Source organism: Meles meles, chromosome X (assembly GCF_922984935.1).
Source record: "Meles meles chromosome X, mMelMel3.1 paternal haplotype, whole genome shotgun sequence".
Lineage (NCBI taxonomy): Eukaryota > Metazoa > Chordata > Mammalia > Carnivora > Mustelidae > Meles > Meles meles.
In genome coordinates, this window is record NC_060087.1 from 121,690,521 (window position 1) to 121,717,366 (window position 26,846).

Sequence of the window (26,846 nt, forward strand, 5' to 3'; positions counted from 1 at the left end):
TTCCTTTTGATGGCTGAAAAGTATTCCATTGTATGTGTACACCACAGTTTATCTATTCATCAGTTCATGAACATGTGAGTTGTTTCCACTATTTGACTAGTATGAATAATAACACTGTGAACATTTGTGTCCAAGTTTTAGTGAGGTCATGTTTTCTTTCTCTTGGATATATACACAGGAGAATTGCTAGGTTATATGACAATGCTATGTTCAATCCTTTGAGCACAAGCTAGACTGTTTTCCAAAGCAGGTGCACCCTTTTATATTCGTGCCAATATTATATGAAACTTCTAATTACTCCACATCATTGCTAACACTTGTTATTGTTTATTGTGAAGTGGTGTCTCATTGTGGTTTTGATTTGCATTTCCCTAATGACTGATGGTGTTGAGCATCTTTTCATGTGCTTATTGGCCATTTATATACATTCTTGGCAAAATGTCTATTTAAAACCTCTGCCCACTTTTTATTTGAGCTTGTTTGTCTTTTATTGCTGAGTTATAAGAGCTCGTTATGTATTCTGAAGACTAGAACTTTATCAAATACGCAATTTGCAAATATTTTGCCCATATCACAGTTCCTTTTTCCACTGGATACAGCAGTTTTTAATTTTGTTGAAGTCCAGTTTATCTATTTTGTTCTTGTTGTTGCTCATGATTTTGGTGTTTACCTAAAAGTCCATTGCCAATCCAAAGTCTTGAAGGTATACTCCTGTTCTCTTCTAAGGGTCTTAGAGTTTTACCTCTTATATTTATGTCTTTGCTTTATTTCAAGTTAATTTTTATATGGTATGAGGTAAGGGTCTAATTATACTTAGATAAATACTGTTGTCCCAGCACCATTTCTTGAAGAGATTGCTATGTCCTCCTTGAAAAAAAATTAACCAGCCAATGGTCTATGATTTTTTTGGACTTTAACTCATTCCATTGATTTATACCCCAAACCTCATACCAGTACCACAGTTTTGATTATTGTAGTATTGTAATCAGTTTTGAAGTAGGAAATTGTGTGTCATCCACCTTTGTTCTTCTTTCTAAAGACTATTTTGTTTTTCAACATTTCCTTAGCAATTTGGGGTCTCTTCTGATTCCATACAAATTTTAGGATTATTTGCTCCAGCTCTTTGAAAAATATCGGTGGAATTTTGATCGGAATGGCATTAAAAGTATACATTGCTCTAGGCAGTATAGACATTTTAACAATGTTTATTCTTCCAATCCAAGAGCATGGAATGGTCTTCCATCTTTTTGTGTCTTCTTCAATTTCTTTCATTGAGTGTTCTGTAGTTTCTCGAGTACAGATCCTTTACCTCTTTGGTTAGGTTTATTCCCAGGTATCTTATGGTTCTTGGTGCTATAGTAAATGGAATCAAATATCTAATTTCCCTTTCTGTATTTTCATTGTTAGTGTATAAGAAAGCCACTTATTTCTGTACATTGACTTTGTATCCTGCCACATGACTGAATTGCTGTATGAGTTCTAGTAGTTCGCGAGTGGAGTCTTTGGGGTTTTCCATATAAAGAATCATGTCATCTGCGAAGAGAGAGAGTTTGACTTCTTCCTTGCCAATTTGGATACCTTTTACTTCTCTTTGTTGTCTGATTGCCGTTGCTAGGACTTCTAATACTATGTTGAACAAGAGTGGTGAGAGTGGGCATCCCTGTCGTGTTCCTGATCTCAACGGGAAGGCTGCAAGCTTTTTCCCATTGAGGATGATATTTGCTGTGGGACTTTCATAGATAGATTTTATGACGTTCAGGAATGTTCCCTCTATCCCTATACTTTGAAGCATTTTAATAAGGAATGGATGCTGGATTTTGTCAAATGCTTTTTCTGCATCAATTGAGAGGACCATGTGGTTCTTCTCTCTTCTCTTACTGATTTGTTCTATCACATGGATTGATTTGCGAATTTTGAACCATCTTTGCAACCCAGGGATGAATCCCACCTGGTCATGGTGGATAATCTTTTTAATGTGCTGCTGGATCCTGTTTGCTAGGATCTTGTTGAGAATCTTAGCATCCATATTCATCAGTGATATTGGTCTGAAATTCTCCTTTTTGGTAGGGTCTTTGCCTGGTTTGGGGATCAGGGTAATGCTGGCTTCATAAAAAGAGTCTGGAAGTTTTCCTTCTGCTTCAATTTTTTGGAACAGCTTCAGGAGAATTGGTGTTATTTCTTCTTTGAAAGTTTGGTAGAATTCCCCAGGGAATCTGTCAGGTCCTGGGCTCTTGTTTTTTGGGAGGTTTTTGATCACTGCTTCAATCTCGTTACTAGATATCAGTCTATTCAGGGAGCAAATAATCCTAAAATTTGTATGGAATCAGAAGATACCCCGAATTGCTAAGGAAATGTTGAAAAACAAAAGCAACACTGGCGGCATCATGTTACCTGATTTCAAGCTTTACTGCAAAGCTGTGATCACCAAGACAGCATGGTACTGGCATAAAAACAGACACATAGGGCGCCTGGGTGGCTCAGTGGGTTAAGCCGCTGCCTTCGGCTCAGGTCATGATCTCGAGGTCCTGGGATCAAGTCCCACATAGGGCTCTCTGCTCAGAAGGGAGCCTGCTTCCCTCTCTCTCTCTCTCTGCCTGCCTCTCTATCTACTTGTGATCTGTCTCTGTCAAATAAATGTTAAAAAAAAAAAAAAAAAACAGACACATAGACCAGTGGAACAGAGTAGAGAGCCCAGATATGGACCTTCAACTCTATGGTCAAATAATCTTCGACAAACAGGAAAAAATATACAATGGAAAAAAGACAGTCTCTTCAATAAATGGTGCTCGGAAAACTGGACAGCTATATGTAGAAGAATGAAACTCGACCATTCTCTTACACCGTACACAAAGATAAACTCGAAATGGATAAAAGACCACAAGGTGAGACAGGAATCCATCAGAATCCTAGAGGAGAACATAGGCAGTAACCTCTTCGATATCAGCCACAGCAACTTCTTTCAAGATATGTCTCCAAAGGCAAAGGAAACAAAAGCGAAAATGAACTTTTGGGACTTCATCAAGATCAAAAGCTTCTGCACAGCAAAGGAAACAGTCAACCAAACAAAAAGGCAACCCACGGAATGGGAGAAGATATTTGCAGATGACAGTGCAGACAAAAAGGTTGATATCCAGGATCTATAAAGAACTCCTCAAACTCAACACACACAAAACAGATAATCATATCAAAAAATGGGCAGAAGATATGAACAGACACTTCTCCAATGAAGACATACAAATGGCTATCAGACACATGAAAAAATGCTCATCATCACTAGTCATCAGGGAGTTTCAAATTAAAACCACATTGAGATATCACCTTACACCAGTTAGAATGGCCAAAATTAGCAAGACAGGAAATAACGTGTGTTGGAGAGGATGTGGAGAAAGGGGAACCCTCTTACACTGTTGGTGGGAATGCAAGTTGGTGCAGCCACTTTGGAGAACAGTGTGGAGATTCCTCAAGAAATTAAAAATAGAGCTTCCCTATGACCCTGCAATTGCACTGCTGGGTATTTACCCCAAAGATACAGATGTAGTGAAAAGAAGGGCCATTTCTACCCCAATGTTTATCGCAGCCATGGCCACGGTCACCAAACTGTGGAAAGAACCAAGATGCCCTTCAACGGATGAATGGATAAGGAAGATGTGGTCCATATACACGATGGAGTATTATGCCTCCATCAGAAAGGATGAATACCCAACTTTTGTATCAACATGGATGGGACTGGAAGAGATTATGCTGAGTGAAATAAGTCAAGCAGAGAGAGTCAAGTATCATATGGTTTCACTTATTTGTGGAGCATAACAAAGAACATGGAGGACATGGGGAGATGGAGAGGAGAAAGGAGTTGAGAGATATTGGAAGGCGAGATGAACCATGAGAGACTATGGACTCTGAAAAACAACCTGAGGGTTTAGAAGGGGCAGGGGGTGGGAGGTTGGGGAACCAGGTGGTGGGTTATAGGGAGGGCACATATTACATGGAGCACTGGGTATGGTGCAAAAACAATGAATACTGTTACGCTGAAAAGAAATTTTTAAAAAAGTGAAAAAGAGACTATTTTGGCTATATGATATTCTTTGCAATTCCACATGAATTTTTCCATTTCTGTGAACTTTGACAGTTTCGATTCTGATAAAGATTGAATTGATTCTGTAGACCACTTTAGGGAGAATTTCCTTCCTTTTTTATTTAAATTCAACTAGCCAATATATCATTAGTTTCAGATATAGAGTTCAATAATTCATCAGTTACCTATAACACCCAGTGCTCATCACATCATGTGCCCTCCTTAATTGGAAGTATTTCAATACTAACCACACCAAGTATTCTAATCCATGAACTTGGTGTATCTTTCCACTTATGTCTTTTTTAACTTCTTTAAGCAATGTTTGTAGTTTTTATTGTACAGGTCTTGATGCCTCAGTAAATTTATCTCTAAATATTTTATTCTTTTTGATGTTATGGAAAATGAAACTACTTTTTATATTTCCTTTTGAGATTGATCATGTTTAGCGTATAGACAACTGATTTTTGTGTGTTGACATTGTATACTTCAAATTTGCTGGATTTGTTTATTAGCTGTGTTTTTTGTGTGTGGATTTTCTGTATAAAAGACATCGTCTTCTGGGAATAGCTGCACTTTTACTTCTTACTTTCCAGTTGGATGCCTATTTATTTTTCTTTCCTAATTGCTCTGGCCAGAACTTCCAGTAGGGTATTGAATAGAAATGGCAACAGTGGGCATCCTTGCCTAGTTCCTGATTTTAGCATTAAAGCTTTTAGTCTTTCACAGTTGAGTATATTACCTATGTCTTTTTTTTTTCATAAATACCTTGTTATGAACTAAACGTTTGCGTCCTCCAAAACTCATATGCTGAAATCCTAACTTTCAGTGTTACAGTGTTAGAAAGTGGGCCGTTTGTAAGGGAACTAAGTCATGATGGTGGAGCCCTCATACATAGGATTAGTGCCATTATAAAAAAGACCCTAGAGAGTCTCTAGGCTTCTTTCCACCACCTGAAGACGCAGTGAGAAGACTGTATACGTCTGTCAATGGACAAGGAAGCTGACGCTCACACTGTATTGCCAGCACCTTGTCTTGGACTTCTTACCATCCAGAACTGTGAGAAATAAATGTTTGTTGTTGTTTGTCATAGCAGTCACAGCGACTAAAACTACCTTTTATCATGCTTAAGATGCTTTTATTTTGTTGAATTTTTTCGTATTTTAGTTTTAGCCAAAAAGCAATCGAGATGGTTATGTAGATTGTTCATTTTATGAATGCTATGTACTACAGTCATTCATTCTTTTATGTTGAACTACTTTTACATCTGGAATAAATCCCATTTGATGACCGTGTATAATCCTTTTAATATGCTCCCAGATTTTTTTTTCTCGGATTTTGTTGAAGATTTTTTCATCTACATGCATAAGAAATAATAGGTATGTAAAATTTGTTTTATTGTAAACTCTTCATTTGGCCTGGTGTCAGGGCAATGTTGGTGCAATAGTTCAGTCCTCTTCTGTGTTTTATAACAGTTTGAAGGTCTGTGTTAATTCTTCCTTAATTACTGGTGGAAATCATCATCGAAACCAAATGATCATGGGCTTATTTTTTTTTTTTTGAGAGATTTAGATTGCTGATTTCAACTCTTTACTGTTTAAAAGGTTGTTCCGATTTTCCTTTTTGTTCTTTGGTTAGTTTTAGTAGTTTGTGTGTTTCCAGGAATTTTTTTCATTTCATCTAAATAAATAAGTTGTGTACAACTATTCATATATCTTCTTACAATTCCTTTTATTTCTGTAAGGTATATAGTGAATTCCTCACTTTTAACCCCACCCTATTTATTTTTTCCTGCTCAGTCTAGTTCAAGTTTCATAGATCTTGCCATTCTTTTCAAATAACCAATTTTTGGTTTTGTTGATTCTCTGTGATTTTCTATTTTCCATTTCACTTATGTCCAGTCTAATCATTATTATTTCCTTCCTTTTACTGCTTTTGGGATTAGCTTGCTCTTCTTTTGTTAGTTCCTTAAGATGTACAATTTGAGAGAAATCTGGGTGGCTCAGTCAGTTAAGCATCCAACTCTTGAGTTCAGCTCATGTCATGATCTGGTCATGAGAATGACTCCTGTGTTGGGGTCTGCATTCAGCTGGGAGTCTGCTCAGGATTCTTTCTTTCACGTTCCATTGCCCCTCCCCCCACTCATGTGCTTTCTCTCTCTCTTTCTATCTCAAAATAAAAAAATAAAACCTTTTTAAAAAGATGCACAGCTTGGTTACTTTTTACATCTTTCTTCATTCTTTTTTTTTTTTTTTTTAGGTCATGTTCATCACCATACAGTACATCATTAGTTTCTGATGGAGTGTTCCATGATTCATTGTTTGCACATAACACACGGTGCTCCATGCGATCCATGCCCTCCTTAATACCCATGACCAGGCTCACTCATCCTCCCACCCCGTCTTCCTTCTAAAACCCTCAGTTTGTTTCCCAGAGTCCATAGTCTTTCATGGTTCATCTCCCACTCCAATTTCTCCCCTTCATTTTTCCCTTCCTTCACCTAATGTCCTCCATGCTATTCTTTATGCTCCACAAATAAGTGAAACCAGATGATAATTGACTTTCTCTGCTTGACTTATTTCACTTGGCATAATCTCCTCCAGTCCCATCCATGTCAATGCAAAAGTTAGGTATTCATCCTTTCTAGTGGGTGAGTAATATTCCTTTGGTATATGGACCACATCTACTTTATCCATTCATCTCTTGAAGTGCATCTCAGCTCCTACCATAGTTTGGCTATTGTGGACATTGCTGCTATGAACATTGGGGTACATATGGCCCTTCTTTTCACTATATCTGTATCTTTGGGGTAAATACCGAGTACTTCAATTGCTGGGTCATATGGTAGCTCTATTTCTAATTTTTTGAGGAACTTCCACACTATTTTCCAAAGTGGCTATATCAACATGCATTCCCACCAACAGTGTAAGAGGGTTCCCCTTTCTCCACAACCTCTCCAACATTTGTTGTTTCTTGTCTTATCAGTTTTTCCATTCTAACTTGTGTAAGGTGGTATTTCAATGTGGTTTTGATTTGAATCTCCCTGATGGCTAATGATGTTGAACATTTTTTCATGTGTCTGCTATTCAACTGTTTGTCTTCATTGCAGAAGTGTCTCTTCATGTCTTTAGCCCATTTTTTTACTTGATTATTTGTTTTTTGGGTGTTGAGTTTAGGAAGTTCTTTTTAGGTCTTAAATATCAGCCCTTTGTCTGTAGTGTCATTTGCAAATATCTTCTCCCATTCTGTGGGTTGCCTCTTTGTTTTGTTGAGTTTGCTGTGCAGAAATTTTTTATCTTGATGAAGTCCCAAAAGTTCATTTTTTGCTTTTGTTTCCCTTGCCTTTGGAGACATGTCTTGAAAGAGTTTGCTGTGACCTCTGTCAAAGAGGCTCCTGCCTATGTTCTCCTCTAGGATTTTGATGAACTGCTGTCTCATATTGAGGTCTTTCATCCATTTTGAGTTTGTCTTTGCGTATGGTGTAAGAGAATGGTCCATTTCATTCTTCTGTATATAGCTGTCCAATTTTCCCAGCACCACTTAATGAAGAGACTGGCTTTTTGCCATTGGATATTTTCTCTTGCTTTGTCAAAGATTAGTTGACCATAGAGTTGAACATACATATCTGGGCTCTCTATTCTGTTCCACTGATCTATGTGTCTGTTTCTGTGCTAGTACCATACTGTCTTGGTGATCACAGCTTTGTAATATAGTTTGAAATCAGGCAACATGATGCCCCCAGCTTTGTTTTTCTTTTTCAACATTTCCTTGGCAATTTGGGGTCTTTTCTGGTTCCATAAAAATTTTAGGATTATTTGTTCCAGCACTTTGAAAAATGCTATTGGTATTTTGATTGGGATGGTGATGAAAATATAGATTGCTCTGGACAGCATAAACATTTAAAAAATGTTTGTTCTTCTGATCCATCAGCATGGGATGTTTTTCCATCTTTTTGTGTCTTCAGTTTCTTTCATGAGTCTTCTGTAGTTCTTCAAGTACAGATCCTTTACCATTTTGGTTAGGTTTATTACAAGGTATCTTATGGTTTTTGGTGCTATTGTAAATGGAATCCTCTAATTTCTCTTTCTACAGTTACATTGTTAGTGTAATAAGAAAGCAAGTGATTTCTGTGCATTGACTTTGTATCCTGCCACATTACTGAATTGTATGAGTTCTAGTAATTTGAGGATGGTGTCTCGGGTTTTCCACATAAAGTATCATGTCATCTGCAAAGAGAGAGAATTTGACTTCTTCCTTGCCAATTTGAATACCTTTTATTTCTTTTTGTTGTCCGATTGCTGTTGCTAGGAATTCTAGTTCTATTTTGAACAATAGTAGTGAGAGTGGACATCCTTGTTGTGTTCCTGATCTCAGTGGAAAGGAGGCTCTCAGCTCTTCCCCATAAAGAATGATATTCAGTGTGGATTTTTCATAGATGGATTTTATGAAGTTGAGGAATATCCCCTGTATTTCTGTACACTGAAAAATTTTAATCAGGAAAGGATGTTGTATTTTGTCAAATGCTTTTTCTGCATCATTTGAGAGGACCATGTGGTTCTTTTCTCTTCTCTTACTTATGTGTTCTATCACATTGATTTGCAAATGTTGAACAACCCTTGCATCCCAGGGATAAATCCTACCTGGTCGTGGTGGATAATCCTTTTAATGTACTGTTGGCTTCTATTAGCATAGATCTTGTTGAGAATTTTGACAACCACATTCACCAGGGATATTGGTCTGAAATGCTCCTTTTTGATGGAGTTTTTGCCTGGTTTTGGATCAAGGTAAGGCACATTTTCTTATTTCTGATCTGAGGGGCAAAATTGACATAGTTGACTATGTTAGATACAGGTTTTTAAATAGATGCCCATTTTTCAAACTTAGGAAATATGCTTTTATTCCTATCTAAGTATTTTTTTAAGTTTTTATTCAAATCCTGGTTAGTTAACATACAGTGTAATATTAGGGCCAGGAGTACAGTATAGTCATTCAACACTTCTGTACAACACCCTGTGCTCATCATACATGCACTCCTTAATCCCCATCACTTACTTAACCCATGCCCCACCACCCTCCTCCCCTCAGGTAACTTTACATCAGTTTGTTCTCTATATTTAAAACTCTGTTTCTTGGTTTTCCTTCTTTCTCCCCCTTATGTTTATTTGTTTTGTTTCTTAAATTCCACATATGAGTGAAATCATATGGTATTTGTCTTCCTTTAGCTGACTTATTTCACTTAGCATAATACTTTCTAATTCCATCCATGTCATTGCAAATGGCAAGATTTTATTATTTTTTTCTGGTTGAGTAATATTCTATTGTATGTATATACCACCTCTTCTTTATCCATTCATTTATCAATGAACACTTGGGCTGTTCCCATGATTTGGCTATTACAGATAATGCTGCTATAAATATCAGGGTTCATGTATACCTTTGAATTCATATTTTTGTATTCTTTTGGTAAATAACTAATACTGCAACTGCTGGATCATAAGGTAGTTCCATTTTTAACTTTCTGAGGAAACTCCACACTGTTTTCTACAATAGCTGCACCAGTTTTCACTCCTGCCAGCAAGGTTCCTTTTTCTCCACATCTTCACCAACAGCTATTGTTTCTTGTCTTGTTGATTTTAGCCATTCTGATGGGTGTGAGGTGATATCTCACTGTAGTTTTGATTTACATTTCCCTGATGATGAGTGATGTCGAGCATCTTCCCATGTGTCTGTTGGCCATCTGGATGTCTTTGGGAAAATTCCTATTCATGTCTTCTGCTCATTTTTTAATTTTATTATTTAGTTTTTGAGTGTTGAGTTATATAAATTATTTATATACTTTGGACACTAACCCTTTATCAGATATGTCATTTACAAATATCTTCTCCCATTCTATAGCTTGCCTTTTAGTTTTGTTGATTCTTTCCTTCACTGTGCAGAAGTTTTTTATGTTGATGTAGTCCAAGTAGCCTACTTTTTATTTTTTTTTAATTTACGTTCAATTTAGTTACCATATAGTGTACTATTATTTTCAGGTATAGAATTTAGTGATTCATCAGTTGTATATAACACCCAGTGCTCTTTATACCAAGTACCCTCTTTAATGCCCATCACCTAATTACCCAATCCCCCCAACTGCCTCCCCTCCAGCCACCCTCAGTTTGTATCCTCGAATTAAGGGTCTCTTATAGTTTCCTTCCATTTCTGTCTTCATCTTATTTTATTTTTCCTTCCCTTCTCCTATGTTCATCTGTTTTGTTTCTTAAATTCTACATATGAGTGAAATCATATGGTATTTGTCTTTCTCTGGTTGACTCATTTCACTTAGCATAATACCTGCTAGTTCCATCCATGTCATTGCAAATGGTAAGATTTCATTCATTTTGATGGATGAGTAATATTCCATTGTATATGTATACCACATCTTCTTTATCCATTCATCTATCAATGGACATCTGGGCCCAATAGCCTATTTTTACTTTTGTTTCCCTTGCTGCAGAATACATACCTAGAACGAAGTTGCTACAGCTGATGTCAAACCAGTTACTGCCTATGGTATCCTGTAGGATTTTTATGGTTTCAGGTCTCATTTAAGTCTTTAATCAATTTTGAATTTATTTTTATATATGGTGCAAGAAAGTGGTAGATTTTCATTCTTTTGCATGTTACTGTCCAGTTTTCCCAAAACCACTTGTTGAAGAAACATTCTTTTCCCTTTGGATGTTCTTTCCTGCTTTGTCAAAGATTAATTGACCATATGGCTGTGACTCATTTCTGTGTTTTCTATCAGTTCTATTGACCAACTGTCTGGATTTTTTGCCAGTACCATACTGTTTTAATCACTACAGCTATGTAATACAACTTGAAGTCCAGAATTGTGATGCCTCCTTCTTTGCTTCCCCCCCCTCCCCCCAAGGCTGCTTTGGCTATTCAGGATCTTTTGTGGTTTCATACAAATTTTAGGATTGTTTGTTCTATCTCTGTGAAAAATGCTATTGGTATTCTGATAGGTATGGCTTTAAATGTGGAGATTGCTTTGGGTAGTATAGATGTTTTTACAATATTTGTTTTTCCAATCCACAAGCACATAATATCTTTCCATTTCTTTGTGTCATCTTCAATTTCTTTCATCAGTATGTTACAGGTCTTTCACTTCTTTGGTTAGGTGTATTCCTAGATACCTTATTTTTTTGGTACAATTGTAAATGGGATTGATTCCTTAATTTGTCTTTCTCCTGCTTCATTATTGGTGTATAGAAATGTACCATATTTCTGTACAATGATTTTGTCTTTTGCAACTTTACTGAATTCACTTATCAGTTCTAGAAATTTTTTGGTAGAGCCTTTCAGGTTTTCTGTATACAGTATCATATCATATCATCTGCAAATAGTGAAAGTTTTACTTCTTTCTTGATGACTCAGATACCATTTTTTTTTCCTTTTGTTGTCTGAATTCTGTGGCTAGGACTTCCAGTACTGTGCTAAATAAAAATGGTGATAGTGGGCATCCTTGTCTTGTTCCTGACAGTAGAGGAAAAACTCTCAGTTATTCCCCATTTATCATGATATTAGCTATGTGCTTTTCATAAGTGGCCTTTACTGTGTTCAGGTATGTTCCTGCTAAACCTACTTTGTTGCGGGTTTTTATCATGAATGGATGCTATACTTTGTCAAATACTCTTTCTGCATCTATTGAAATGATCATATGGTTCTTTTATTAATGTGGTGTATCATGTGATTGATTTGCAAATACTGAACCACCTTTGTGACCCAGGGATAAATCCTACTTGGTTGCGGGGATTGATTCTTTTAATGTATTGTTGGATTCAGTTTGCTAGTATTTTATTGAGAATTTTTGCATCCATGTTCGTTTGGGATATTGGACTATAATTCTCTTTTATTGGGGTCTTTATCTGGTTTTTGATAGGGTAATGTTAGCCTCATAGAATGAATTTGGAAGTTTCCCTTTCTTTTCTATTTTTTGGAATAGTTGGAGGAGAGTAGGTATTAACTCTTCTTTAAGCATTTGGTAGAATTCCCCTGTGAAGCCATCTGGCCCTGGACTTTTGTTTTTTGGGGAGTTTTTTGATTATGGAATCCATTTCTTTGCTGATTATTGGTCTATTCAAGTTTTCTATTTCTTCCTTTTTCAGTTTTGGTAGTTTATTTGTTTCTAGGAATTTATACATTTCCTCCACATTGTCCAGTTTGTGCCATATTTTTCTATATTCTCTTATAATTGTACTTCTGTGGTGCTGGTTGTTATTTCTCCTGTCTTTTTTGTGATTTTATTTATTTGAGTCCTTTTATTATCTTTTTAATAAGTCTAACTAGAGGTTTATCAATTTTATTAATTTTTTCAAAGAACTAACTCCTGGTTTCACTGATCCGTTCTATAGGGATTTTTTAGTTTCTATATCACTTATTTCTGATCTAATCTTATTTCCTTCCTTTTGCTGGTTTAGGTTTCATTTGTTGTTCTTTTCGTAGCTCTTTTAGGTATAAAGTTGGACTATTTGTTTGAGATACTTCTTCCTTCTTTAGGTAGACCTCTATAGCTGTGTATTTTCCTCTTAAGACCACTTTGCTGCATCCCAGGGTTTTTGGACTGCTGTGTTTTCATTTTCATTTGTTTCCATGAATTTTTTAAATTTCTTCTTTGATTTCCTGGTTGACCCATTCATTGTTTAGTAGCATGTTGTTTAACCTCCATGTATTTTTTTCTTGTGGTTGAATTCTAGTTCCATAGCATTATGGTCAGAAAAGGTGCATGGTATGTTTTCAATCTTTTTATATTTACTCAGTCCATCCCGATTTGTGAACTAATATGTGATCTGTTCTGGAGAGTGTCCCATGTATACTTGAAAAAAATGTGTATTCTGCTGCTTTAGGATGAAATGTTCTAAATTTATCTGTTAAGTCCATCTGATCCAGTGTGTCATTCAAAGCCATTGTTTCTTTGTAGATTTTCTGCTTAGATGATCTGTCCATTCCTGTAAGTGGGGTGTTAAAGTTCCCTACTATTGTTGCATTATTATCAATGAGTTCCTTTATGTTTGTTATTAATTATTTTATATATTTGGATGCTCTCATGTTGAGCGCATAAATATTTACAATTGTTAGATCTTCTTGTTGGATTGTCCCCTTTATTATGACATAGTGCCTTTCTTTATCTCTTGTTACAGTGTTTTAAAATCTAATTTTACCAATGTAACTATTGTTATTCTAGCTTTCTTTTGACATCCATTTGCAAGATAAATGTTTTTCCATCCCTTCACATTCAATCTGCAGGTGTCTTTAGGTCTAAAATGAGTCTCTTATAGGCAGCATATAGATGGGTCTTGTTTTTTTATCCATTCTGACACCCTATATCTCTTGATTAGAGCCTTTAGTCCATTTACTGAGAATATTTTTAAGCTACAAATATATAATGGCATGTGTCAAATATTTTAGTGCATTTATTGAGATTATTGTATTCATTTCTCAATTAATGTAGTGAATTATATTAAAAGATTTTTGGATTTTATTTTTTTTAAGATTTTATTTATTTATTTGACAGACAGAGATCACAAGTAGGCAGTGAGGCAGGCAGAGAGAGAGAGAGGAGGAAGCAGGCTCCCTGCTGAGCAGAGAGCCCAATGCGGGGCTCAATCCCAGGACGCTGGGATCATGACCTGAGCAAAGGCAGAGGCTTTAACCCACTGAGCTACCCAGGCACCCCAGATTTTTGGACTTTAAGCTAACCTGGCTTTTTTTTTTTTAAGATTTTATTTATTTATTTGACAGACAGAGATCACAAGTAGTCAGATAGTCAAAGAGGCAGGCAGAGAGAGAGAAGGAAGCAGGCTCCCTGCCGAGCAGAGAGCCTGATGTAGGGCTCAATCCCAGCACCCTGGGATCATGATCTGAGCCGAAGGCAGAGACTTTAACCCACTGAGCTACCCAGGTGACCCAACCAACCTGGCATTCTTGCATTCCCACTTGATTATGATGTTCTTTCGTTTTTACATATTGCCAGCTTTGATTTGCTAATATTTCATTAAGGTTTTATGTCTCTACATTTACCAGAAATATTGGTCAGTAGTTTTTTTCTCATAAAATACTCAACTTTTGACATGTTTATACTTGCTTTACAAAATTAATTAGAAATAATTCTCTCTTCAATTTTCTGAAAGAATGTGTGACATAAAATTATCTTTTCTTCATTAAATGTTTGATAAAAATCACCAGTTAAATTATCTGGCCCGAGGTTTTTTTGTGTGTGATGATGAGGTGAAGGGTTTTGGAAATAAACTTCATTTCCTTAAGAGATACAGATTATTTTTTCTATTTTTTGAGGCAATTGTAAGTTATCTTTTCCAAGTAATTTTTGGTGTTATCTAAGGTGTCAAATTTATTGATATAGTTTTCATAATGTTCCTTACTATATTTTTAACATCTGCAGGACCTTTAATGACATCCTGCTTTCACTTCTGATATTGGCAATTTTTTGCTCACTCATATGCATTCTCTCTCTCTCTTTGAATCATCTCTATCTCTACCTCTATCTCTTTTGTCTTCCTAGTTATTAAGTGTGTTAATATTTCCAAAGAACCAAATAAATAAAAAATCTTTAAAAAAAAGGGGGGGGGCACCTGGGTGGCTCAGTGGGTTAAAGCCTCTGCCTTTTGCTCAGGTCATGATCCCAGGGTCCTGGGATCGAGCCCCGCATCAGGCTCTCTGCTTGGCAGGGAGCCTGCTTCCTCCTCTCTCTCTCTCTCTCTGCCTGCCTCTCTCCCTACTTGTGATCTCTATCTGTCAAATAAATAAACAAAAAATCTTTAAAAAAATATTTCCAAAGAACCTACTGTTTATTTTTATTAATTTCTCCATTGTTTGTATTCTATTTCATTGATTTTTGCTTTTATCTTTATTATTTCCTTCCTTCCATTTAATTTGGGTTTATTTTGCGATTTTTCTAGTTTCTTGAGATAAGAATGTAGATTATTGATTCGTGAACTTTCCTTTATTGTAATGTAAGAATTTTAATGTAGACATTTTCTTTAAAAATTACTTTATTTTTTTTTAAGATTTATTTATTTGACAGATAGAGATTACAAGTAGGCAGAGAGGCAGGCAGAGAGAGAGAGAGGAGGAAGCAGGCTCCCAGCCAAGCAGAGAGCCCGATGCGGGGCTCGATCCCAGGACTCTGGGATCATGACCTGAGCTGAAGGCAGAGGCCTTAACCCGCTGAGCCACCCAGGCGCCCCTAAAAATTACTTTATCTGTAGGTACCCCATCCCCTCCCATTGGTATGCTATATTTTTTTTATTTTCATGTAGTTGAAATATTTTTCTCTAATTTTTTCATGATTTTTTTATTTTTTAATATAATTATTCTTTCATTAAAAATCATACTCTATAAGAATTCTATCTTTTGGAATTTTTAATACTTATTTTATGGACTGTTATATAGTTTATCTGTATGAAGATTTTATCTATACCTCAAAACAATGTGTACACTAATTACACAATCTGTAGCATCACCATGGGTCATATATTTATGCTTCTCTGCATGCATATTAATGGTTATTATACACTAGGCATTATGGTTACATAATCCAGACACTCTTGAATTCCATTGTTTTCTTTTAGAGATAGTTGAAATTTGTTCTTTCAGGCAGTTAAATTCCTGACTGATCACCTTGACCTTGAAACTTCATTTTTACACTTTTAGGTTTGGTCAGTGAAAAGCAAAGGTTTTACCAAGTGATTCTTACCTTTATCAACTTGAACTCCAAATTCAGTCAGCCTTGCACCAAGAAACCACTGAAATCTCTGCTTGTGTTTCTCAGTCTTTTACTGTAGTTTTCCATTGGCTCTTTGCTCTCTGGAATCTTCCCTATACAAACACAGTTCATGATTTAACCAAACATTCATACCCATATTTTGGGGCAACTCTCACTTTGCATTGCTCCTTTCCAGGATACCTCTCTTCAATTTCTAATGATTCTGGCAATTATAGGCTTCTTCTTTTTTTTTTTTTTTTTTTTTTGACATTTTAAGCCCATAGGATGGTGATTTTCTACTGAAGTGTTTGCATTCCTCTTTTATGAAAACTGAGGAGTGTCTTAGGGAAAAAGTCTTATAATCATGAATCTCACCCAGTTCACTCTCCTTTATTCAAAGATTGAATCCCCTCCGGTTTCTGACTGATTTCAGTCTCCTGTGCCTTCAAATAGTTATATTTTTAAAAATTTGTACTCAGTCTATAAGTACCTGTGGAGAGGATTATTCTGAAACAAACTATTCTGCCACTATCAGAAACAGAACTAAAGATACACATTTAAAAAAAATACAGCTTCAATATTATGGGGAAAAAAATACACATTTTTAAATGAAAATACTAGAAGACTCAGCTCTTGTGAAACTTCCATTTAAAAAGCCTAACTAAATGTCATTTGATTATCACTATGTGCAGTACACTGTTAGCAACATGAACAATCTTTATAAAATATATAAATTTATTTTGGAAAGATGGCGTCAATAAGTTAATTATACATATACATTGGACAGAATTATTATGAAAAATCCAATAAAAAGTTTAATTAAGGATCTAAATTATACATTTAATCATAGTTTTAAACTGCACAAAACTGATTTACATGTATTTTCACTTGAAAAATGTTTAATGTAAGATGAACATTGCATTTCTATACAGTCTCAACCCTATTAGTTATTTCTGCTGCAGAAATGGCAATGCATCTTTTTATTAAGTTTATTTTTGCTGAACCTGCAGTCTATTGAAAACCTCAGTTCTTGCCTTTCTTGAATCCTCAATGCTGAAATTAGGAATGTCTTTACCTTTTTCTAAAATTGTATTCACCCAAAATGCACCTGTAGGCCTAGTGTGATGTATGTTTTGTTTATTCAGAGAGGTGTTGCTTGTAAGAATGGCTGCCAGGGGCTTTGAAGTTTTTGTTATGACTTTATTAGTTTAGAAAAACCCATGTAAATCACCAGCTGTTTTTCCTGTATCATATGAAAGTCAGATAAGCAACAGCATTCTTAATATTCTGAGGAGTGACTTGGGAGCCATAAAACTTAAGTGAAATCTTATTTCCACACAACTTTTGAAATAGGCTTTACACTCCTTTTTTTTTGCACCCAAATTACCATACAATGTATAGATAATGGACATTTATGTATTCAAGCTATTGTTTAGTTTAAAGATTCTTATCTCATTGGTAAACTTACATGTATTCTATTTTTTATAATTATTAATAACATCACAAACCTGTTTTTGATTATCCTTAGTTTTGTAAGAAACTGCTAAATTGTCTTCCAAAATAGCTATACTAATTTGCCTTCCCATCAGCAATTATTGAGAATTTGCTTTACATCCTCAACAGTATTTGGTATTTTCAGTGTTCTGGACTTTAGCCATTTGAATAGGTTAGTAGTGGTACCACAATGTTGTTTTAATTTTCAGTTCCCTAATGACATATTCAGCATGTTCACAAATATGTACCAAAGCCACATAATGGAAGAAAATATTGGCAAATCAAATATTCAACAAAAGACCTATATCTAGAATACAAAAAGACTCCTCAAAATTGAAAAATTAGAAAACAAACAACTTAATTTTTTTAAGACTTTATTTATTTGACAGAGAGAGAGATCACAAGTAGGCAGAGCAGCAGGCAGAGAGAGAAGGGGAAGCAAGCTCCCCGCTGAGCAGAGAGCCTGATGCAGGGCTCGATCCCAGGACCCTGAGATCATGACCCAAGCTGAAGGCAGAGGCTTAACCTACTGAGCCACCCAGGTGCCCCAAACAACTTAATTTTTAAATGGGCAACATGCATCAATCCATACTTCAGTGCAGTTGACATATGGATGTTAAATAAGCACATGGAAAATTTCTCTACGTCATTAGCCATTACAGAAATGCAAATTAAATTCCTGATTCAAATGGGAAAAAATGTTATATTGGACTTCCTCAATATTTAAAAATACTTCCCAGGGCTGACAACAGAGTAAGGCTGGATTCTGTGAGGTCCTGTGTGTACTAGGGTTGTAGGCCTCCTCAGTCCTCCTCAAGACCATCATATTTACACCTGACAGGGCCTGCATGCCTGCTCCATCTGCTGACCTGAGAATGGGCCCTCAGGTTAAGGCCACCATCTCCTAAGATGCCAGAAAAAGAAGTCAAGGAATGCAGATTTGTCTTTACCCGATGCCCATTCGTGAGGACTCTCAGGATTGACAGTGAGAGTAGATTTCTGTGAGAATCCATCTATCTGCGATGACAGGTCCCCTCTGTCCTCCCTCTGTGTTCTCACCTTGATTCATGGCAAAGCCTAGGATTCCTCTTTCTGCTGAACCAATTCAGAAAAATTTCATCTCCCTCAACCTCCAAAGATGGAAGTCCAGATATACCACACCAGGGAAACTGCTTGCGTCTTCTGAAGGCAGACAGCAAGCAGGGCAAGGCTGGGCCCCTTCTATTAGCAGTGAAATGTCCCTCAGTCCTTCCTCAGAGGACCTGAAGCCTGGCCCCTTATCTGCTGGCCTGAAGCCCCATGCTGCAGAGGAAGCCTCACACCCAGTCCCTCAAGCTCCTAAGATGGAAGTTTGGAAATAACACATCTGGAGACCCTGTCTTGAGCTTTTCAAGGCTGACATCAGGGGCAGGGTGGGACTGAGGTGCCCTGGATCTGGTGGGAGATCCCTTCCACTCTTCCTTAGAAGCCCCACCTGGAAACCCAGGAAGACCTGGGACTCCTCCCTCTTCTGTCCTGAGTCAGACCCCCTCAGATGATTCTGGGCTTCCCTCAGACTCCATTGATCAGGTCAGGAAATTCCAAGAGCTTCTCAGGATCAAGCAGGACTGGGGCTCCTTCATGTAAGGTTGGAGGTCTCCTCAGTCCTTCGTTAATGTCCTCCCTTTGATGACTTGCTGGGATCAGAGAAAAAATGGCAAATTGAAAAGTATAAATGTCAAAGACAAAAAAAATACAAGAATCTAATGAGCTGGAATTAGGCAAAGAGTTCCAAAAAATGACACCAAAAAATAATTCAAAAATAAAAATAATAAGTTAGACATCAATATTTAAAAATTTTATCTCTCTGAGAAAGAAATACTTAAGAGAAGACAAAGTCAAGCTACAGACTGGAAAACAATATTTGCAAATCAACTTAGAATCTGTATCCAGAATACATAAAGGGCCCTTAAAATTGAAAAAAAAAAAACACAGAGAAAACAATTTTTAAATGGGTAGAATATACTTCATTAAAATTAGTGTATGCATGTTAAGTAAGCCCATGAAAACATTTTCTACATTATTAGCCATTAAAGAAAAGCAAATTAAAAACACAGTAAGATACAACTTTTGAGAATAGATTTTAAAAATAACATTGACATTACTAAGCACCAGCAAGGATGTACAACTTGAACTCTCATGGATTGCCCCAGTGGATGTAAAGTTGAACAGTCACTGTGGAGAATGACTTTGTAATTTCCTATATACATATACACTTATCATTTGACTCAACAAGCTCATGCCTGGGAGAAATTAAAACTTATGCTCACCCAAAAATCTATACATGATTGTCTGTGATAACTCTATTCATAAATGACAAAAGCTGAAAACAATCCAATGTCCTCACAAGGGTGAATGAATTAATGAACAGAGGAGTATGCATATAATGGAATACCACTAAGCAGCAAAAGGGATAGACTACTGACACACAGAACAATTTAGAAGACTCTCAAAGACTGTTTACTAGGTAAGCAAAGCCAGTATCGCTAAGTTATAGACTCTATTACTTCAGTTATGTGACACTCTTTGAACTATGTAACTACGGATGTGGAAAACAGATGAGTGATTTTCAGGGTTAGGTGTCATTCAGGGTTAGGCATCAGAAGAGTATATAAATGCAAATAGCACATGGAAGGGTTTTTAATTTTTTTGTAGGGGGCAGTTATGGAACCATTCAATATCCTGATTATGGTGGTGATTACACAAATCTAGACAGAGGTAAAAATCTTGGCACTGTACACCAAAGAAGTATTATTGTTTGCTATTTTAAAAAATAAAATGAAATGGAAAAGAAGGTAACTAGATCATTAAAATAATGTAAGAAAAAATTAACTTCATAAGAAGGGAAGTTACCAAGAATAAATATCATATTACATAATGTTAAAAGAGTCAAATTATCAAGATGACATAGCAGTCCTTAATATGTACAGATTTTAAGTCTGCAGAGTTTCAAAACACATTAACTAAAAAAATCCGAGAGACTGGGAAATAAGAAATAGTTGAAGCTACAATTATATTGGGAGACATCATCATTCCTCTCTGTATAAATAATCAAATAATTAAAACATGAAACCTGAAAAAGAATATTAACCAAATTGATTTACTTGGCATTTACAAAACACTCCAACAGCAAAATGTACATTTTTTTCTTTTTTATTTTTTAAAGATTTTACTTATTTATTTGTCAGAGAGATAGAGAGAGTACAGGCAGGCAGAGTGGCAGGCAGAGGCAGAGGGAGAAGCAGACTCCCTGCGGAGCAAGGAGCCCGATGTGGGACTTGATCCCAGGACGCTGGGATCATGACCTGAGCTGAAGGCAGCTGCTTAACCGACTGAGCCACCCAGGCGCCCAATGTACATTATTTTCAAATGCACTCAGAACATTCACACAGATTGTTGTTTTACAATCAACACTTGACATTTTTTTTAAAAGATGGAATTTACACATTTCTCTACCCATAATAGAATTAAAGCAAAGAATAAAACTAAAGAAATATGTAAAAAGTCACCAAATATTTGGATACTAAACAACACATTTTTACCAACCCTACCTGAAAGAAATTATTCAGGGACATTAGGAAATATTTTCAACTAAATGAAAATGAAAAGAGGACACATCCGAATTTAAGGGATTTAGCTAATGCTATGCTGAAAGGTAAATTTATGTCATTAAATGCTTTTATGTGACTTAATAAAGACCCAAATATTCCACCTTAAGTATAAAAAGAAAAATAAGTCCAACCCAAGTAAACCAGAAGAATGGGAATAATAGATAAGAGCAGAAAGAAATCAATGAAATTGAATTTAGAAAAACAACGGCTGTCTATGAAACAAAATTGGTTCTTTGAAAAGATCAAAGAACTTAAAATATCTGCTGTTGTTCTGAGAAATTAAAATTAAAAGAGGTCGGGAAACAATGGTGTAGGACCTAGCTTAAAGTATAGGGAACAATATACAGAGAAAGGGACATATCACGGAATTGCTTTCAGAAAGCACAAAAATGACAAGAACATGTCATAATCAAACTCTTGGCAATGCCAGAAAACCAGGCAGCAAAACTGGGATTTGGTGCATTCGGTATATTAGGGTCCACACAGATAGACGCCTGTGTAGGAGCATGATGAAATCTCTGTCTAAGGAAGGGTCTTCCATCTGCTGTGGTCAGGAAAAGCCTAGAGTTCTGTGTTTGAGTGTGAGAATCCACTGCCCTGGGGGTCAAGGAAAGAAAGCATGCTGAGTTGGTAGGGACTCTGGGCTTAACAATCCTTATTTTGATCATACAATTTTGCCTTCCTCAAGCTCGGTCAGATTCTTTTGAAGGCTTCCACTGGAATGAGAGAGGTCCCACTTCTAAAATTTTGACAGGGTCCACCAGTTAGATATTGTAAGCATCATGGAGAACTGGCCTCCAGGTATTCTGGACCAAGTTGGCCTCAGTCTTGCTCTGTTTGCTATGAAAAACTTTAGTTACTGCACAGCAGCCAGACACACTAGATTAGAGGAAGGAGTAAGTGTCTGGGTATTGATAGCTAATGAGCTGAGACCTGAACAAAGGATGCCAAGAGCAGAGCTTTAAAAGTGATCTAAGATAGTAGATGTGAGATTGAAGTGTCATGAGCACTGTAATATATAATATGAGCCACAAATACACAGGCGTGTACATGGCCAGGTATATACATTTTAAATGTATATTTAAGAAATTTAAGAAAAATTTAAGAAATTTAAATTTAAGAAAATGCAGGGAAACTTTTTCTTCTTGTTTACCATTATAGGAATACCTTTTCCCTTTAAAGTATTACCTAGATGTATTATGCCTTTTTTTATTTTGGTTGTCAAGTGTGTTCACAGGAAAGAGATGACATTCTGTAACATGTGGATTTCTATACAACACTCTACTAATGCCACTTAGTCTAGTCTCTAGCCTAGTAGCCTCTCCTGAGAGTGAGACCCATGGTTCTTACCACTTACCAGACCTATTTACCTAGATGTCCCACTCAGCTTCATCATCTACATGGCCCACCATGATATCATCTGCCACACCCTTCTTCATGTTTACTGTAGTTCAAATTGCCACCAATTCTTTCCCCCTTATCATCAATGTCATCTGGGAGGAATGATTTCTGCCTAGTCAGCCAAGATAAGACCTCAGAATCATTATATATTATCCTATCATTTCATAATTGCTAATTTCCTAATATTTCCTAGAATCTGTCTCCCACTTATTTCTCACATCCACAGCTTGAATTATGTGTGTTATCATTTTCCTTTGGTTTATTTCCTTGGTGTTTCTCCCCAGCATATGTTCAGTAAATCCTTTCTGACTGAAAGGATGAATGAAAGAATGATTGACTGAGTGAATGACTGGGTGAATGAATGAAAGAAGGGTCACCTGTTTTGATTCAAAATGTGGAATGTGAGCCCTACCTAGGCCTTTGAACTCCATGGAAGAAATTGAAAATGCTACAGATGATATCAGAATTCCCCTAGGAAACTATTACTGAAATTGCCATTATGGACTTCTTGTACCCAGGCCCAAGCACTGTCTTGGACTTGGGGTGTTCTCAATATCATGATACATACTTCTTGCTTTGGACTCTACATACTGCTATCAGTTTAACAAGGAAGAATGCCATCTCCACAGGTTTCCATCCACCATGCAAATGTCTGCACCTTGGGACAATCCTCTCTGTGGTAGCAAGATAGACCAATGGTCATAGTCTAGGACACCTGCCCTCTAGTGTGTCAACAGCTCAGAATCTGGGGGAGGCAGCCTGAGCCAGGGACAATACCCAGACCTATTTCAAGGCATGTCCACACTCAGCCCTTTACCTGCCGAGTCAACAAGGTGACGAGTCCCAGGAATTACCCCTCCAGCCACCCCCGTCCTTGCACGTGCGCACTGCCTTCCCCTGCTCACTAGTGTTTCTGGTCTGTCCCCACTGTCAGACATCAGTCATCACCTCCGCTCACTCACATAGCCCCAGCCTCTGCAGAGGGGTCCGCTGTGCACAGAAGAGACACACCCCAGCCTCCAGCAGGCACCAGGACAGCTCTCAGGGCTGGGACACAGGCAAGGGTGCACTGGACCCTTGTACTCAAGAGTATTCAAGAGTGTTGCTCAGCCAGATGCTGCCGAGAGCAGCTGTGCTCTTCCTGACAGAACTTAGGGTGGCCCTAAGGTAGGGGCTGCTGTCTGGCATGCTGCGGGGTCACTCCTCCATTGATCTCTTTACTCAGACCACACTGAGACTTCCAGCTGGTAATGATGATTCTGACATCTCCCAAAACTATTCATGAAAGATGTCCTGTACAACCTTCACTCCCCACTTACCACCCGGATTCCTAACCAACTCCAACAGAAGGAATTACAGTTTCTCAGAGCCCCAAGTACCTTGGCTTGGGACCTTTTTACTTGACTTCTCCCATCTGGAGTCTTGCTTCCTCACTCCTTTTTCTTGTTCTGTAGCTCTTGGAGGACATCTCACCATCTTCCTGATATTATTGCTGCTCCTGGCCTGTACCATTTTTTGGGTAGGGGTCTGTCCTGTTGATTCCAGGAATCCCACTACTACAACAGGGCCTTCCAAAGAGCAAGTACTGAAGAGATGTTTGGTGAATGCAAGAGTCAGTGAACAGGGACTTTATCTATTAAGATTTCATCTACTTTCTTGAATAGGCCAAGCAAATCCAAGTATATCTTTTTAATTTTCCAGAATGGTGGACTAGAAGGTACAAACAAACCCAAGTATAAACCATCCCTTACATTTTCACCTCTGTTTATTTAACCCTATATTTTACTGATCAGCTCTTTCACATTTCCAAAGAAATTTCTGTTCCAATGTTACCTTGTACCAGGTCCCCCAAAAGATGGGAGGTTTCCCAACTTTTTGCAAAATATTGAAACTCTTATTCTTAAACCTGAAAAACAGCAAGAAATGCATTACTAGTGGCATTCAAAACTTTGAGTCTTTAGGGATTAAACTTTCCATTAAAAGGGACATTTGGAAAATATCAAGAGAAAAAAAAGTCACCCATACAGAATGGGAACACAAAGTTATACATTGTGTTCTCCCCAGCCTGACGCTGACTCTCCTCTACTCAGAGCCAAAACTGCCCTCCTCAAACACAGAGTGATGATTCAGCCTCACTCTTCAGTTGGGAAAGGAAAAGCTGTTGACCAATGTTGTGTAAGGAACATGGTAGTAGTATTATCCATGGAGCCAATTCTGGCCTGCACCCTCCCTTCCTCATCTCTTAAAAGCTCCTCACACCAGCATGGGAAGGAAGTAGGGTCAGTCCCTTTGATCTAAGCCAAAATCTCCAGAACTTTCATCTTACTGGTTTCTGCATGAGCCCTGGGACCCCACAGGAATTCATAGCATGTTCCCTGAACGCTTTCAGGGAGGATCACTGTTAGGCACCTTCCGGTATTCCGGCTAATTCTCCTGCACCCAATCTGTGGTGATGAGCTTCCTGGGTTCCCCATAAATGAAATGCTCCCTCCCAGCATACACTCGCGTCATATTCAGGAAATCCCAGATGTCTTCCTCAGGGGCACAATTGCCCTCTATGGAGATCAGACCCAGGATGATTATTAGGAGAACATTTTTAGACATGCTCTGGTTGTCACTAAGCATCTCATCGTGGGTGAGGTCCAGTGAGTTGACAAGGACATAGGAGTGGGCGGTGGGGTCCACTTCCTTCACATCAATGCCAGAGATCACCTCCAAACACTTAGAAGCTTTCTTGAGGATCACAGGGAATTGTTTCTTATACCTTTTGATGACAACCTTCAGAATTTCTGCCGTTGTGATGGGCCCCCTCAGTTGATACTTGAGAACCATGAAATGCACCAAATCAGCCACCTTCTCATCTACTGGGTCTCTGGGCAAAGATTAATTGTCTTTTGAGGTCTTTGGGGAACCTGTATCCTCTTCTTCTTGGCTGTTGGAGACTTCCTCTGATGTGTTCCATGATGCAGAGAAGGAGCAGAAGGAGATCTGAGGACTCTGGGGAGGAGTCAGTGTTGCAGCAGGCTCCCCTCCCTCCTCCTTCTCTGGAGAGACGGAGATCATAGGAGAGGAAGGCAGGGAGGAAGAGGTGGAGGGGTAAGAGAAGTTGAAAAAGCAAGAGGAAATGGAACAAGTCTCCTCCTCATCTTTAGCTATGAGAACACGTACAATTGCCAGGTGCTGTATCTCACTTTGGGCCTGAAAGTCTGGCTCAGATGTGAGGCACAGACACTCTGGAGAGTGAGGTATGATGACTCTTATTGGCAGCAGCAAGTAGAAGTGTGAGCAGGATGGTGGGAGTTGGGGTACCACAGGTCTGGAGGTGAGAGGGAGAGGGTCAGACACGTCAGCAGAGAACTGCAACTTTGGCAGCTCTGGACAAAGACTGACTTACAGGTTTCCTCTTTAGGGGTTGCTTTAGGACCCCAAAGGCCTTCTGGACTTTGGGTCAGTTTGTCCCTTAAGATCATATCAGAGGATGTGAGAAAGCTCCCCAGGTTATAACCAACCAAGAAAGCCTAGGATTCTTGGGTTGACTGTAGGCACATGGGGTCAAGCACTGCAGGCTTCCCTCTGTTCTGGCATGGGTAGATCCCTTAGTAGACATTCAGTGTTTACACCTTGTGAGGCCCCAGACAGCAAGCCCGGATGTAGTGTATCTGGAGAAACCAGATACATTCGGTAGACATTCAGTGTCTACGCCTTGAATCCTGGCACTGAGTAGGCCCCCTCTATTCTGCTGGCCTGAGAACACGTGCTTTAGAACAACGCCCTCATCACCCAGTTCCTGGCACTCTTCTAAGAGGAATTGAGGTGGTGCTTCAGGATACAGATGGCAAGCAGAGTCTCCTGTGTTCTAGGATAGGAGGTGCCCTCAAACCAAGATCCCCATTTCCCTGAGACCCCAAAGAGGGTTTATCGTTCCAATTTTAGTATATGTGCTGCCGAAGCGAGCACCCAAAGAGGGTTTAAAGAAGTGGAATTATCTGCCCAACGGCCCTGCCTGGGGCTTCCTAGGACTGAAAGTAAGAATGGGTTTCTGAGAATACACTCTAGGGTGGGAGATCGCCACTCCCCTCCCTCAGAGTCTTCTTCTTTATGTTTGGTTGGGCCTGAAACTCCTCCCTCTGCCAAGCTGAGGCTACACACCTCAGAGAGAACCTCACCAATCTCAGAATTTCAAGATGGAAATCCAGATACACCACATTCGGTCTTGCTGTCTGGGGCCTCACAAAGCTGAAAGGGACAGAGCAGTCCTGGGTCTCCCTCTATGTGGAGTAGGAGGTCCCTTAATTCTTTCCTCTTAGTCATCAGCCTGATGCATGGTAGGGCCTGGGATTCTTTGCTCTTGTGTGCTGAGCTGGGCCCCTTCAGCATAAGATCCTTACTTCTTTGACAACCCCCTCCCAGTCAGATGGAAGAGTGAAAAACACTTCCATCACACATGGCTAAGTCTGCCTCAACTTCC

At 38.1% G+C, this 26,846-nt stretch overlaps 1 pseudogene; it reads right to left on the bottom strand.

Annotated features, from left to right (window-relative positions):
• Positions 1-24,672: 24,672 nt before the first annotated feature.
• On the bottom strand, positions 24,673-25,258 carry LOC123934766 (annotated as a pseudogene).
• Positions 25,259-26,846: the final 1,588 nt, after the last annotated feature.